The sequence below is a fragment of the Sus scrofa genome, chromosome 7, assembly GCF_054392235.1.
Source record: "Sus scrofa isolate SSC_HxYL_T2T_F1_AM1 chromosome 7, Sscrofa_HxYL_maternal_Yorkshire_Landrace_v2.0, whole genome shotgun sequence".
NCBI classification, from domain to species: domain Eukaryota; kingdom Metazoa; phylum Chordata; class Mammalia; order Artiodactyla; family Suidae; genus Sus; species Sus scrofa.
Window position 1 is genome coordinate 118,927,901 of NC_139389.1, and position 16,703 is coordinate 118,944,603.

A 16,703-nucleotide genomic window follows, 5' to 3' on the forward strand; every position below is an offset into this window, starting at 1 on the left:
GTTAAGGTCTGTGAACAGCCCAACTTACCCTCCTCTTCACAGGTGGATTGCAGAAGGCTTGTGCCGTTTCTCTGTAGAGCAAGGGGTCTTACTCCTTACTCAGAGATTAGCCATCTCTGTCCTCCTCGTGGTGGGTCCTTCGAGAAGGTACCCCTTTCCTTTCTTTACAGGGGGACAAGGAAATGAAAAAGCAGTAGGTGCTGCCTCTATTTGTAGAACCTCGTTGACCTGGGGAAGGAGGGCGCTGGGGGAGGACTGTGGGCCTTTGAGGCAGAGCACCTGGTTTTTGTTCCAGGCCTGCCCGCAGCAGGTCACTCAGTTTCTTACTGAATGGAGTTTCTCTGCCCTGCTCGGACAATGGAAGGGCTTACTGTGAGGTGGCTGAATGCTGTAATTAAAAAGGTGTGAGGGAGGCAGTGGTACCCAGACCATGGTCATTGCTAGGTCTGTGTCCAACTGAATTTAATTTTCCTTCCTGTATAGTATAGACTGAGATTTTCCTTACAAATAATGCTCACATTCAGGAAGCCTGGAGCAGTTCTGCATCAAATGGCATAAAAGACAGTGATTGAGCTCCACAGTAGCTTACCTGCCACTTCTTTTGTCTTTTCTTTGTTTCCATGAACTTCCTGAGGGATCCAGGGTCCTGATCCTGCCCTCCCTCCCCCCTCCATTAATGAGGGTGACTCACTGTGGAGACGCTCCTTGGCTGCTCCCTCCTCCTAGTTTTGGGCTCTTTACCTTTCTCCTTTTAGTTAGTTGACCTTTTGACATCCATTTTCATGGTCTGTAGAGTGGAGAAGCCTCTGATGACTTCCGAGGTTAGTGGGCATGTGATGGAAGTGTCTAGCACAGTGCCTGGTATGTACTAATGGCCTCTCTCTGTTTCTCGTTCTTTCCATCCCCTCCCATCCTCTCAGCCTGTTGTTTTAAGGATTTTCGGGTCCATCTTTTTATCTTAGAAATTCCAGCTGTGATACTAATTGATGACTAAATCTTATCGCAATAAATAGTAACATTGTGACAATAACTTCCCAGCAGAAATAACCCATCGCTGAAAAGAAGGGCTGTATCCATGGTGGGCTTTATGGACATCATGAAAAGGAAGGACTGTACTCGTGGCGGGCCTTTTGGACATTGTGGCAAACCATTGAGGGCTCTGTGGGGAAAAAGGAGGGCACTTCAACCACTAGAGGGGATAATCCTTTTGCCTTTGAGCCGTGTTCTTGGATTTCCTCTGGAAAGAAAAGAGGAACTACGTCTGCCCAAAGCACTCTGTCATTACCCCCCATCCTTAGCAGCAGACCCTCTGTTAAGATGACCCCTGTCAAGGCAGGTTTCCCTTTTCTAGGCTGGAAGGAGACTGGGGCCCAACCAAGGTCTTCTGGTTTCCTGGACTGACTACGAAATGGCATCAGGGGCAATAAGGAATGTGGAACCCACTGTGGTGTCCTCTGTGCTAGATGGCAGACCAGAGCAGGGCAAGGGCAGCAGGAGGATGAGATAATTTCCTGTAGCCAAAACCACCCTGAACACATTTAACTTAGTTCTTAGAAAGAAACATTACAGCATAGTGACCCAGTCTTATATGAGTGTGTGCGTGTGTGTGTGTGTGCGCGTATGTGTATACACGTATATGCTTTTTCTCAGACTGTCTTCCATCATGTTCTATCCCAAGAGATTGGATATAGATCCCTGTGCTGTACCCAGTAGGACCTCCTTGCTTATCCATTCCAAATGTAATAATTTGCATCTCCAGCAGAAATTGGCACAACATTGTAAATCAACTATAATTTAAAAATATATTAAAAATAGGGGAGTTCCCGTCGTGGCGCAGTGGTTAACGAATCTGACTAGGAACCATGAGGTCGCGGGTTCGGTCCCTGCCCTTGCTCAGTGGGTTAACGATCCGGCGTTGCCGTGAGCTGTGGTGTAGGTTGCAGACGTGGCTCGGATCCCGCGTTGCTGTGGCTCTGGTGTAGGCTGGTGGCTACAGCTCCGATTCAACCCCTAGCCTGGGAACCTCCATATGCCGTGGAAGCGGCCCAAGAGATAGCAACAACAACAACAACAAAAGACAAAAGACAAAAAAATAAAAATAAAAAAAAATATATTAAAAATAAAATTAAAAATAAAAATATATTATTCAGAAAGCAAGCAAGCCAGAAAGAAAAACAGTAGAAACAAAGATTGAGTAGGAATCAGGACGTTGCGCGTGTACCATGGACTTCTAATAAAATTCTGTAGACAGACACAGAAAGGAGGGTGTTTGAAGAATTTCACGAAGTGTATTTTGTCTCTGAGCCCTTTGGTTGCCACAGTTTGTTTGGATTTTATCAGAGCTACTAAAAAAATACATTTATCTTGCTGAACACCAATGAGGCAACGCCAGAATACCAATCTTGCAATAATGTTATTAAAGCATCCCCCCCCCCATGCCTTTGGAAAGATTTCGCATTAGCAATAAAAATCCTCACGAGTGCTGTCGTTACCAAGATGTCTTCTTTTAAAAGTTTGGGCTGGTTCAATTTTGAGATCATGCTAATTAAATGTGACAGAGAGTCTTAGTGGCATTTATAGGATGTTGGTATGTCCATTTCATCTGCTACTGTATTCTTTAAACAGGCTTTCTCCAAATGGGCATATCATCTTTCAACCTTAGAAAAAAATCAAGAACAGGAAATGACAAGCTTTCACACCAAATAAGACCATGTATCACTACCAGCCCTGTTCTTAGCTTCCGATATTGACAGCCATCACCCAGGACAGTAGAGTTGTCATTTTGACCTAAATTATACCTTGGCACCTTTAAAGGTATTCTCTTGTTCCAATGCCAAGTTTGCATTGAATATTGAAGGTGAAAGCCTTTAGTTCTCCTAGGTTTCAAACTCCAACTGCAGGTTGGAATCCATGTGCGGCTGTTGTAAACCATGTGGTAGATACATAGAACATTGAATGTGTAATAACTGAACGCTTTCCATTGTAGGCATTAGGATTCATAGTTTTACTTTCTTACCTCAACCTAACCACAGTAGTGAAAGAGCACAATGAATTCACATTTAGAGGTTAATTGTTTTCTAAAACATTGCAGAGATGTGCTTTGATGTAGTGCATTTAATGAAAGAGCAGAGAGTGAAGGGCAAGGTTTTAAGGAATTCTTTATGCTTCTGTTTTCCCTTCACTTTTCATTATTTCCTTGAAAACAGCTCTGGTATCTTCACGTAGTCCATTATGCTTATTTTCATTGCACTCTGCAATGAGTGAAGAGTTTAGATTTTTGAAGCATTTGTTGCTTCAAATGTGTGCAAGACCCATCTCTTAGGCAAGTATCTGTTTATGGCTCTCAGTAGTACTGTGATTGGGTGGTATGAAGTAGTTACAGTGTATCTTGGGCTCTGGTGACATTCTAAGGATTTGGAACCCAGGGCTTTTCTTCATCTAATTTGTTCAAGGCTGAAATTATTTAAAGTAGATACGCTTTTATTTCATCACAGGATGCTGTCTGCTAAGGTTTTTCTCTAGAAGAGTACGTAATTTTAAAAGACAGCAGGATGTTAGCTTAGGGTTGACTATAATGTATTTCTATTCTAAAATCTCTTTTAAAATGGAAACTATCACCCTCTTCATATATATTAGTTTCACAAACTTTAACACACTTATAAATATACATTTTTAACAAAAAGGGAATTTCTGTTATGGCTCAGTGGTAACAAACCTGACTTGTATCCATGAGGATGTGAGTTCGATCCTTGGCCTTGCTCACTGGGTTAAGGATCTGTGGTTGCCATGAGCTGTGGTGTAGGTGGCAGATGCAGCTCGGATCTGGCATTGCTCTGGCTGTGGTGTAGGCCAGCAGCCGCAGCTCCAATTTGACCCCTACCTGGGAACTTCCATATGCTGTGGGTGCAGCCCTAAAAAGAAGAAAGAAAAAGAAATATTAGGAGGCCAAATAGTGCCTAGTATGAGATTTTACTTCAGTGGTACATGTTTGGCAGTTTAAAAAGTATAACCCTGTGGATGGGGTGATTGATGGGGACATGAGGAAGGATGGTTTATCTAATCTCTGGGCTCTTCCCTTTCATTGACATGTGAAAAGCTTATATCACAGATTGGTTAAAAAAAGAGAATCAAAGGTAGTCATTAATCATCTGGTATTGACTATTTCCTTGACTTTCTTAGCATCGTGGAGTGGGAAGAATTATGACAAGGCTGACTGGGGTGAGTCCACTGGGGCAGAGCCTTGGAGGGGCTCTCCTCTGACTCAGTGCATTTGATAGTCAAAGACCACAGTTGGCATCTTCTTTCCTTATCAAGTGTCTCTTTTTTTAAATTTTATTTTTATTAGAGTGCAGTTGATTTACAGTATTGTGTCAATTTCTGCTGTATAGCACAGTGACCCAGTCATTCTTTTTCTCATACTGTCTTCCATCGTGTTCCATCCCAAAAGATTGAACATAGTTCCCTGTGCTATACAGTAGGACCTCATTCATTATCCATTCTAAATGTAATAGTGTCATTTATTAACCCCAAACTCCCAGTCCATCCCACTCCTTCCCCTTCTCCCCCTTGGCAACCACAAGTCTGTTCTCTGTGTCCATGCGTCTGTTTCTGTTTCGTAGTGACTCTTGATTTGGCTTGCCAAAGTTCTTAGAGCCTTCTGTTTCTCAAGGCAGCCAGGTAAACCACATGTCCAGAGATGCCATTGTTTTGCAGTCAGTAAAATGGAAATATATGTGTGTGTGTGTTTGTGTGTGTGCGGAGCAGGGCATGCTAGTGCCAATTTCTTAGGACTTTATATAATCTACAATCAATTTTATCTAATCTATGCAATCCCAAATCTTTTTTGAGTGGAGTCTTGAGAATGATTATTTTATTATAGGACAGTGGTTTAGTCCTGAAGCACCCAATAAAATGTTGAGAATCACAGGCCTAAAAAGCAATGGTCCAATTTTTGTGCCTGACATTCAGTACTGCAAACAACATGGATCCTGTGCTATATAATCCCAAAGTCATCACTTAGCCCTATGTTTTCTCATTTCTGTGGCTATCCTTGTATCTTAAACCTAGGATTTCCTCTTCTCTGCTTATCTAAATCCTACTTTCAAGGCCAATCTCAACTGGCTTATCTTCCATGAAGAATTCCCAGCCTCTTTTAACCCAGGCAGTTCCCTCTTCCTCTGAGCTCATCCTCATTGTTATCAGTTCCAGAACGTGTCTGACTGTTCATCAGCTATTCATCAACTGCCTTTGTATTTTATGTTGTCCTTTTGTTGTTGTTATTCAGCCTTATTCACCATCATTTCCATTAGCTTCTTTCTCAAGCAGATATGTGCTCTATCCCCAACTAAGACATGGTGATCAGGGCAGAAGGTCTTAGAATGTTTCGTATTATCTGCATCAATTAATTGAGTCCCTTGTTCATGCTGGGGTTCTTTTTAAGTATATATTGGTTCATTGATTATAACACAGTTATGTGCAGACCGTAAGTAGGTTTTGATACTCTTTTCTAGTTCATTTCTCCTGCATGTGGCTAGGCACAGAGTTTGTGGCTGAGTATTGGCAAATATATGCAGATGGTCTGACCCATTGCACCCACAGAAATGCACACTCTTGCTTCTCCTTTTTCCCATGTAGTGAGCAGATGCTGTGCCCTATGCTATGTGCTTCACACACATTCATTTATTGAATCCTTACAGGCCCTTTCTGAGTTAGCTGTGTTACATTTGCCAGATGCCTAAAGAGCTCAGAGAGTTTGAATAACCTGCTCTAGGTCTCAGGGCCAGTCAAGATGGAACTTGGATTTGAATGTAGGTCTGAGTAAGTCTCAAGAGAGAGCTCTCATCCCTACTTTCCACCTTACTGAATTTCTGCTGCATGCAGATCCATGCTTCCATGCTAGCTTTCCAGTTCCTGACCTTCCTAATCACTGATTAGCCACAGTTTTTATGGTAAAGCCTTTCTTTGGCTGAGTCATCCTTTTGGTTGTTTGGACCTCATAGTTAGTGACCCAGGATTGTCAAACATAGCTTCCGTGCAAGGGCAGTCATTATGAATTGTACATGGAAGGATGGGTGGGGAGTTATTGTAACTGGCTAGTGTATTGCCGAGAAGAAATTCTGCTGATGGTAAGTAAAGGAAACACTTCCTCCTCCATCATTCCTGTGCATTCACAGACAACACACACACACACACACACACACACACACACACACACACAGCATATCCTTGGAAGCAAACAGTAATTGAGCTTTCTTTTTGGTGAAGAACGATTGGATTTTCCTTTACTTGCTTTTAAGGCTTTGCTAGCATTTATTGATACAGTGAAGAAGCAGCTTACACTTGTTGAGATAATTCTTGATTCAAATGTAGATTTCTTGATGTAGATTGTGATTGGACCGTTACATGGTAGCAAAGGAGTTTACACATTAGCTAAGGGTAGAGGAATGTCTCAGCTCCTTCTGTTGGGTGTGCCAACACTTTCAGCTGTTCAAGAAACAGGATGTAAGGAGGAATTGTTTAGACATGACAGCCTGGGGTGAATTCTGGCATCAGGTGTCAGAGATTCTATTCTTGCTTGCGCCTTTGGATTGCTTATTCAGAGTGAATGATTTTCCCTGTGTCCTCATGTGGGTAATGAGGAAGTGGTCCGTGACGGTATTTTCTTAACCAGGATTTCGGTTTATGTTATCTCCTTTTGACATTCTCAAGTTAACCCTATCTTAAGATTTAAGACATCTGAGCCCCCTCTAAAGCCCTAATGGAGTGATTTGAACCATCAAAGAAGCCTGGCTTCCTGTGTCTTCCTCAATATTTTTATTAGTCTAGGTTAAAATAGACGTTCTCAAGTGTGTATGCATCTAGATGCATCTGAAAACTTGTAAATACAGTGATACCTGGCCCACAGGAGACCTGATCGCTCAGGGAGGGGCTCAGGAATCTGCATTTTCTAAGAGCTCCACAGGAGACCATGAAAGACACTAGAGATTAAGGACCTCTGGTTGTACCCTTGACCAGTGCAACAGTAGTTCATTGGAAATTTGCTCATACCTGCTTGATTGTTCTATTATAGGATTAATAGATAAAACAAAAATGCAGGATGCCAGGTTAGGTTAAATTTGAATTTCTGATAAATAGTGAATATTTGTTTGCCAGCATAGGTCCCATGCACTATTCATATCTGATTTTATTTTACGTGGCAGCCTTTTGTGCTGTAAAAAGCCAGAATAGTCTTGGTTCCGTCACGAGTGTTAATACCACGGGGTCAAAAAGGATCCTGAGACAACAAGAGGTTCGTGGAGGCTTTGATACTGCTCGTTAACTTTGTCTTGAAACTTTCGAGGACATTATGTTAGAAAGAAATTTGAATATGCCTTTTTTATCTTTCATTCATTTTTTTGTCCCTTTATGCTGCATTTTGCCAATGCTGCATTCACTTTTATCCCTAAAATAAATTGAAGCCCTTTTATTTTTAAGTGCCAAGGAATCTAGCCACACAGCTCCTATTAAACCATCACTTCATGAGGAAATTTGTTCCAACGTTTCTCTTGTGGCTACAGCTACCTTCTCCTAAATTGCAGAACTTTATTTTGATGAGACTTGCGAGGAATCTAAGACCTCCCCATTGACTACTTTGTTGTCTTCCCAAATAGTTATTCTTCCAAATGGAATATTTTCCACTGCCTCTGAATTGTGCCTCTGAAATTACCCAAGACATACCAGCTAAGGTAGGAAATGAAACCCTTGACCCTGTTCAAGAGCAGACCAGGTCGTGGCCAACACCACAAGTTTCACTTTCACTGCAATTGATCTCCAGGTACCACCCACACTTAGTATAGGCTGACACAGCAGAAAAGACCTGTGGCCATTAGGTCAGCACATATTTTCACTTTGGCTTTTATTGAATAAGTTATCAGATGTGGTTTTTCTGTGCTCTTAATGGGCACACTTGTCTTGTGAATATGGCATTACTAGCACAGAGCCCCTAATAGGTGGTTGTGATTGCCAAGGAAACAGTTCAGCTGACTGGACCCAAGCTTTTCATCATCTGAAGGTTGTTTATTCCCAACCTTTGATCTGGGGCATTTTTACCATCTCAATGAGTTCTAGAAACCTGGACTCAAATGATCCTACACAGTCCTTGGGTCTAAACAGCCTGAGGTCCATATTGAGTGGGTACATCTGCTATTTCTGGGTACCTTGGAGCAGAGTGCGCGTGGGTAGAACCAGGGATTCTGTGATTTAGAACCCCATTTCCCACTTTCTGGGATTGATGACAGTTTATTCTTTTTCTTTTTATAGCCAAACCCATGGCATATGGAAGAAAGCAGGCCAGGGGTCAAGACAGAGCTGTAGCTGCAGGCTTCGCCACAGCCACAGCACCACCAACACCGGATCCGAGCCGCATCTGTGACCTGCCCCACAGCTCGCAGCAACACTGCTTCCCTAACCCACTGAGTGAGGCCAGGGATCAAACCCGCCTCCTCATATAGACAACATCGGGTCCTTCACCCACTGAGCCACAACGGGAGCTCCAACCATTTATTCTTATTGAAGTACTTCTTCAAGTTCAACAAATATATGCCAATATCTCTGTGTCCCCCTCAAAACATTATTTCAGAATGGACAGAAGGGTTCTGCAGCTTAAGAAAGGAATGTGTCTTCAGATTGATTCACCTTTTTTTTGTTAAGCATGTGTAAGTTAGGCCACAGGTGGGGAAATGAAAGTTCTCCGCCCTGGGATGGGACAGACACCTCCGGCTCCAGCATGGCAAATCCCCTGCAAAGGGTAGCTAAATGGAGCAAAGAGAGATGAACACTTTGGATTCCTGAGGCTTTGAACCAGAGTTTACAGCCTGTATGGAAAACCATACCCCAGACTATACTTCTTCCCACAGGGCAGACGGGCTAATGAATGAACGACTTGCAGCAGCAATTTCAAGCCTCTCTAAGAGCTGCAGAGAGCGAGCGGGTGCAGGAGGGAAGACAGAATGAGGCCTCCTTTGTTCCACGTGAGCCACCTTCTAGTCATAGTTCCGCTGCTAAGCGCCTGTACTTTGGAGCGTCAAATTGTTCATCTGTAAAGCAGTGATAATACCACTACTTGGCGGGGCTAGCCAGAAGATTAAAGCCAGTAATATATGTTAAGGGCTTAGCACAGTGTCTGGGAGGGACATGGCTTTCAAGGAGTTCAGCAAACCTTAATTCTCTCTTGCCTGGAAAACTATTTGCGAGGGCATATTCGAGACTTGGCAAGAACGCTTATTGCACCGAGGCTTTAAGTGATTATTCACGACCCTGTGTATTTATACTCTGAGCTTCCTCTGATTAATAATCTACCACTGAGGTCACCAGTGACCAATCTTGAGCTAAACTGATCTTTTTTCTTGCAATCTGGGCTGTATTTGAAACTCTGGCTGTGAGAGGCAGTCTCAGAAACTCATGACCAAACCCTCAGTCATCCGGATTGCTTTCAGATTTGCTGCTGTGTGAATTATCTGTATTTTCTTCTTTTCCTTTGGGGACAAAAGCATGTATTTTCCTCACCGTGGCTTCGAATGCCTCAAAGTATTTGGCTGTTTTCCTCTATTTGGGCATAGAGGCAGGGATGTTATAATTTGTCTAAAAGTATTTACTGTTTCCCAACAGCAGAGAGAGTGCCTTACATTTAGAAAGTGCTAAAACATTATCATTGTTTTGGGTTCAGTGCTTGCAAACTCAGAATATTCCATGTTATTAAAAGCTTTCAACACCTTCTTTTCTTTCTTTGAAAAATAATCAGCATATAGCCTCTAGCATTCTTTCCAGGAAGACCAAAGACTGTGTTTTCTAACTTCTGAAAACCAAATTCCTAAAGCAATGGCAGCACAAACAGCTTGTACCTTTTGCAAGTACGCTAACAAGTCATGTATTGGTTTTGTTTCCAGATGCATTTCAGATTTGCAGCTCTCCATATTCAAACTAATTGCTTGCTTGATGGTAGAAATACTTTTGCATCTGAGAAAGGGCATCATCGACAGCCTTCCAGAATGTTCCAGATATACCTCCAGGAGCACTGACACACTGCTCAGAGAGAGCTGCTGACGGTCAGTCCGAATCCTTGACACGAAATTCACACAATGCCCGCATGTTTTATATGTCTGTCTAGAAAAAATGAAAAGCCAGCTCTGTCCATGTGAGCTCCTGATCTTAAATACAGTTATGCCTCTAAATATAGCTCAGGACATTTGTCAGTGAACTGCGAAGCTCTTGTTAAAAATAAAATGGAAACTCAAATCTCAAAATAAATAAGGAGCGATTTGTAACACATTGCCTGTTTTTCATTTGGGTCTGGCAAATCTGAGGCCTGTGGAATGCCGTTGTGGGTGACCCCATTTAAATAATTATTCAAAGGCTCTTGAATCTGCTGTCTCCTTTTGCTGTTGGTGTAGAAAACTACAAAGCTGAATCGATTCTTTTAAAATGTATTTTTATATTTTGTCAATAGGTATAAAAAGGGAGGAGAGGAAGTGAAATGATTCATTTTAAATGACGTATGAATCCATTTTCTCCTGCAATGCTCTTACAGAACTCCTGTTGACATTAAGGGGAGTCAGTGCATGGAGAGGAGAATTCTAGTCACAAGCCCAGTGCTGCTGTCTTTAAAAAGAGATGTACAGATTTTTATTAATTCTCTGCAGCCGCGCTCCCCGTTGAGATTCTGCTTTCTAGCCAGGGTACCATTTTTCAGTTTATTAGCCTCTGAGGACCGTGCCCTGCCTTCAGTATGCATGTTCTATATCGACTGCTGTCAACAGGACTTGGCTGAGATGGTCAAGGACAGACTTGTGCCTTTTCTCAGCAAAAATGGCAACCACTGCCCTGAGAGAGTTTGTCACACTGTGAGTTGAGGAGGAAAGGGCCAGAGAGTTTGAATATCGCTTGTGGTGTTGCCTATTTTATCTATACACAAAAGCACACCAATTTGTTCATTAAAAAAAATATATATACATGGGCATCTATTTCTTTTTCCCTTCCATTCTATGTGTAACCAGAAAGCTCCTAAAACATTCCACTACAGCAGCTTTTGTGATTTATGCCAGGAAAAAAAAAAAAAAAAATCCACAGGCACGCCGTGTTAACTAGGCAGTGTAAAAGCATATTGCAAACATTATTATCAGATGAGAACATCTTTATAAGTCCATAATCATTTTGAATAATAATGGCAGCAGTAACAAGGATAACCGATGGATGATAAACCAAGAATGGATGGCTAAGTGGCTGTCTCTAAGAAGTCACCTTGTAAATCAGAGGCAGAGCTGAAGGGAAGGAGGGAGGCATTGGCCTGACTTCCAGGCAGAGCCTCCAGCCCCGGTCAGGAACAAAGAAAATAGATGCTGCAGCAAAGTCGGGGAACGTGAGGGTTGAGGAATGTAGCAAACTGTTTTAAGAAAGTTTTTGGCTCTTTCACCTCTTTAGTTTATATAGCTCAATACAGCAATACAGGAGCATTCTTTTGCAAGTATCACTTCAGGTTATTGACATGCTCAAAATCACAGACAGCTTTATTGGAGGGTGACCTACGGCTGCCTTGCCATTGCGGGAATAAATTGAGTCTCAGTGACATCTGGACAGCCATCCTTGCCCCCTAAATCCAGTCTCGCTCTCCGATACCTGGGATCTTCTTGCAAACCTGGAATCTGAATAGCAGAAACACATCCCTCCCAGTTGGAATCTCTTCCCTTTTGATCTGCCCTGGCAGCCTTGATAGAAATCAACTTTTGGAAACACTTTGAATTCTTTTTTTTTCTTTTTCTTTTCTTTTTTTTTTTTTTTTTTTTTTTTGAGCTGACCAACCTCTGAAGTGACTCTCCACTCCTCCACCTTCCCGAGGAATAAGGTCCCCCTTCCAGCTGGCCTGAGTGAACCTCTTGCTTCCCCCTCCCACCCCAGCCGCCTTTGAAGTCAGAGGATGCTATACAGTGGCTGATGGGAGCAGGGAGGTGGAGGGGAGGAATGAGGGCCGGCTGAAATCCATGTTGCTCCCTGCAATTCCAGGTTTCTCCTTCTCTGTCTTTCTAAAATACATATTTACTTTTATTTTGAAAGGCGTATCTTCTCTTGGCGAAAGCAAAGACAGAATTATTCCTGGGTTTGAAGAACACCACCAGAGTCAGCCTGTTTATGCAGAGTTGACTGTAACCAGCAGCTGCCACCCAAGCCACTCGTGCCAGGACTTGGAAATTGGAAGGACACCCATTCCATGTAGGCTTAGGTTTTTTCAGGAGGGGAGGAAAGCTGGGAGGTATCAGAAAGTGTATAAATGAATCCTGAGGCTCGCTCTTCCCTCGTATCTCATTTTCCAGCTCCTTGGAGAAAGTTACCTCTCAGAACCTCAATTTTCCTTATCTGTAAAATGGAAATGAAACTCTTAGCTCACGAGGTTGTTTGGAAGACTGAAGGATGTAGTATTCTTAAGCCCTTTATGTAGTTTTCAGTTCATCGAACCTTTGTCGTTATCAGGATCCTATTTATGGCACAGTACATTTCTGTTGAATATGTATAGATAGGGCTGTAGAGGATAAAAATGGACAGAGTTCTCTTTGAAAGTAACACCACTGGAGTAATAATGAATCTTGTTGTGTAAATATGCATCAATAGCGACATGCCGGATTAGTGGAGGGTGGTTATTCAATGTATATGTCTCCCGTTGGGATTTCCTAAAACCAGTAGGCATTGAAAAGGATGCCTGGGTCCCCTGTAGATTCGTCCTTGAACATCCACCAGTCTGGTCTGGGTTGTCTCCGTTTCATCACTCAGATTTGCATCTTGTCTTTCTTTCTGTTTTTAGTTGTTTGGATTTCTCCCAAAGTATTTGTGGCTAAAATTCCTTTTTGGACTCTGCGCTGCCTTTTTTACATAAGCTTTGGATTGGAATCAATAGAATGTCAAGATGCCAGGCACATTCAGCCTAATAGCAGGTGGGTGTCTGCTGGACAGTGTGCCTGCTTTGCCTGACAGTAGCAAATTTAGGCCAGAATTAATGAGCCGAGGAAGATAGTGTTGGAGTGGCAGGATTTGTGCAGGGTTTTCAAAAGTAATTTCATTTTCTCCTTCTAATGGGTTGTGTTTACGGCAGAAATATGTGCATTCATCTTTGTATGTGTGTGTGTATGTTTATTATAACATGGAACTGATTTATTCTTGGAAAATAATATCTACACAGCCCGAAAAATCTGGCTCATGTACCTAAATAGAATTTTGTTTAAGTTAACAGTGTGTTTCTGTCTGTTTCATGATCCAGGAGAAGAACACATTCAAATACCAAGTGAATCACTGAAGTTTTTGTTTATGCTTGTTAGGATCCATTCCTGTTGTATTTGGGGCTAATGTCTGAAAACAGTAGGTCCACAGAAGGAGGTCACCTGAGGTGGTGGGGGAAGAAATGGGGCTGTGTGGTCAGACACTACATTTGAATTTTGCTTCTGCTGCTTAGAGGATGTTTAGCATTGAGCAAACCTCCTGCCTTTTGATTTTCTTTTTCCTCTGGAGTAAAACACAATTACATGCGGAAAGGCAGGGAAAGTTTCTGGTGTACGTCTTATGCGTCCCTAAGTGGTACTTGCCAGCTCACCAGTAGAAATGGAAGACCATAGCAATGGTTCTGCTTTCTTCCACGTTTCTGCTTCAGCTGCTTTTGTTTTTCACACCCTGTATCTTGCAACAGGCTTTCTCCTGTTTCTGCTTTTCATTTCAAATATAAACTCTGGAACCCAGGCCTTCTAATCCTTGACCACAAGTGCCCTTTAAATTCAGGAGACCTCCCACAGTGGGGATGATGTTAACCATTCTGATCTAGATTTGGGCAGGGGATGAATAAAATGGAAATGAGGCTTATGCAAATCAGCTTTCCATTTGTTTGGAGATGGTCCGGAGGCCGCTGCAGCCGTCATGGATTATTCCAGGATTCTAGAACAGAGCAGGCAGTGCTTTGAATGACAAGCTCGTGGCTTCACTTGGCTCATTATAGGATGCCACTTACCCCCAGGGAAGACTGGCCTCTATATTTTGTGGTCAAAGAAAGGAAAACAATAGTTTGACAGTACCATTGAATCCTAGTTCAAAGGGTTTAGAAAATTCTACCACGTCTCCACTTCTTGGAACAACATGGCGGTTGTTCTCACCCTTGGTTTAGAGTGGGCATTCATGGTAACGTTAGCCTTGAAGATTGACCCCAGGATGAAGGCTTCATTTTCTTCTCCAGCGAAAGGTTGAGGAGTCTCCTTGTGCAGTGGTGACATTACATATATTTTATAAAGTTTGCTTTACAATAGCCATTATTTTTAAATTTATAGAAATAGATTTTAAAAATAATGAAATTCTTGATTTTTATTCAGAAAAAAAATGTGTGTGTTTGGGAGGGTGCAGGTTTGAGGATAGTGTCCAAAAGTTCCATTGCCACATTTCCCTTGAAGGAGAAAAGATCTTGTATTTGGGGAGTTCCCGTCGTGGCACAGTGGTTACCGAATCCGACTAGGAACCATGAGGTTGCAGGTTCGATCCCTGGCCTTGCTCAGTGGGTTAACGCCTTGCTCAGTGGGTTAATGATCCGGCGTTGCCGTGAGCTGTGGTGTAGGTTGCAGACGCGGCTCGGATCTGGCGTTGTTGTGGCTGTGGTGTAGGCTGGAGACTACAGCCCCGATACGACCCCTAGCCTGGGAACCTCCATATGCCATGGGAAGCGGCCCTGGAAAAGGCAAAAAGACAAAAAAAAAACAAAACAAAAAACTTGTATTTGGGGTCAGTCTGCAGTGTTGTTTGCCCATATCTTGTCTCCAATTAGGATGTGTGACAAATAAGTTCCTGTCATTTCATTTCAATTTGGGGTCATAGCCTTTGAAGGGATGAGGCCTTGGTTAAGGAGGACAGCTATACCTGTGGACACAGAGGCACTTTGGCTTTAACCGAAGTGTTTCCTTGTGAGGGGCATGCTTTTCTTTCCATGGCATTCGTCATGTACATTGCCTGCTTTTTCTTGGGGCGGCGCGGGGGGGGAAATATGGCAAGTGGGAAGCAGTATTGATCCAATCCGATAGTGGAAAGAGCACCAGCACTGGAGGAAAGACTAATCTTAGATATTTGTTTGATCATTCTTTTTATGAATCTAAGCTTTCATGTTTCTAAATTGTACAAAAAGAAATTTCTCTGCCATCTTAAAGAAGAAGCTATTTGGAGTTCCCACTGCAGCATAGTGGGTTAAGGAACAGACTCACAGGCATAGAAAACAGACTTGTGGTTGCCAGCGGGGAGGGAGGAGGAAGTGGGATGGACTGGGAGTTTGGGGTGAGTAGATGTAGAATGGATAAGCAATGAGGTCCTCCCGAACTATATCCAATCACTTAGTATAGAACATGAAGGAATATACTATGAGTTAAAATATGGATGTATCTGTATGACTGGGTCACTTTACAGCAGAAATTGGCACAGCATTGTTAAATCAGCTATATTTTAATGATGATGATGATGATAATAATAAATCCGATTGTAATGGCTTGGGTCACTGCGGAGGCACAGGTTTGATCCCCAGCTGGTGCAGTGGGTTAGAGGAGCCACCGCTGTTCAGATCAGTCCCTGGCACTTGGGAATTTCCATATCCCATGGGTGCGGCCACTAAAAAAATAAAAAATAAAAAAAATAAAAGAGGGCACTGTAACTCAGTAACTCTAACAATGGAGTATATTTACTTAGTGACAGCTACCATCCCATGCTCTATGTGAGGTGCCAGATTTAGGATATGCTGCTTAGGCTCTGATGAAGATCTACAGGCTAGCGGTGATAAAGCGAAAAAATGAGTTTTGAAATTCTGTTCAACAGCAAGATGAGCCTTTTTTGAATACATATACAACCTGGCCTTATGGTTATGTGACGTGCGTGTGTCCAGGGTCATCACAGTTTGTTTTGATTTAAGAACCTCTATGAAGGTGAAGAAAGCTTGAGTTGGGGAGATAAGGAGGAGGGAGACAGACTTAGAGAGGTCGTCTTAGCCCCGCTCCATTTTCAGTGGCCTTTATGTTGTTTGAGGCAGCGTAGCGAAGTGGTTGAGAAGTACAGAATAAGCTCAACCTGGATTGAAATGTTGGCACTTATTAGTATTGATCTTGGTTAATTATCTAACCTCCGTGGGCTCAGTTCCTTCCTCGGTGCAATGCGAGTGACAAGAGAACCAAGTTGTAATGCTACTGCACAAATTAAATGAAAATATCTTAAGTAAGATGTCTAACACGTAGTTCGGCACTCAGCAGATAAATCATAGCTGTTGTTATAATCATTACTAGGATACGTAGAAAGGAGATGATACTTAGTCCTATCTTATGCTGTCCTCGTGGGCATTACATGTGAGAGTTCTGCCTAAATTTGTCCTTCAAAGAAAGTGCTCAATGCAGTCTAGCTGTTTTTATTTTTTAATTTTTATTTATTTCTATTTATTTATTTATTTTTTAGGGCCCTCTCGTGTCATATGGAGAGTCCCAGGCTAGGGGTTCAACTGGATCTGCGGCTGCCAGCCTGTGCCACAGCCACAGCAACGCTGGATCCGAGCCATGCCTGTGACCCACACCACAGCTCACGGCAATGCCGGAGCCTTAACCCACTGAGCAAGGCCAGGGGTCGAACCCACAACCTCATGGTTCTTAGTCGGATTCATTTCCACTGCACCACAACAGGAACTC

The 16,703-nt window shown here is 42.6% G+C and overlaps 1 protein-coding gene across 3 annotated transcripts in view; it reads left to right on the forward strand.

Annotated features, from left to right (window-relative positions):
• FLRT2 (fibronectin leucine rich transmembrane protein 2) overlaps window positions 1-16,703 on the forward strand; it is a 101,554-nt gene that overhangs the window by 37,400 nt on the left and 47,451 nt on the right. The window contains exons 2-3 of one of the 3 annotated variants that reach the window (XM_084967048.1): window positions 9,924-10,082; window positions 12,085-12,956. The exons of 1 other annotated variant lie outside the window; for it this stretch is intronic. The gene's annotated coding sequence lies outside the window, so the exon portion shown is untranslated. The remainder of the gene's footprint in view (window positions 1-9,923; window positions 10,083-12,084; window positions 12,957-16,703) is intronic. One more of the 3 variants, XM_084967049.1, reaches the window with a different exon arrangement.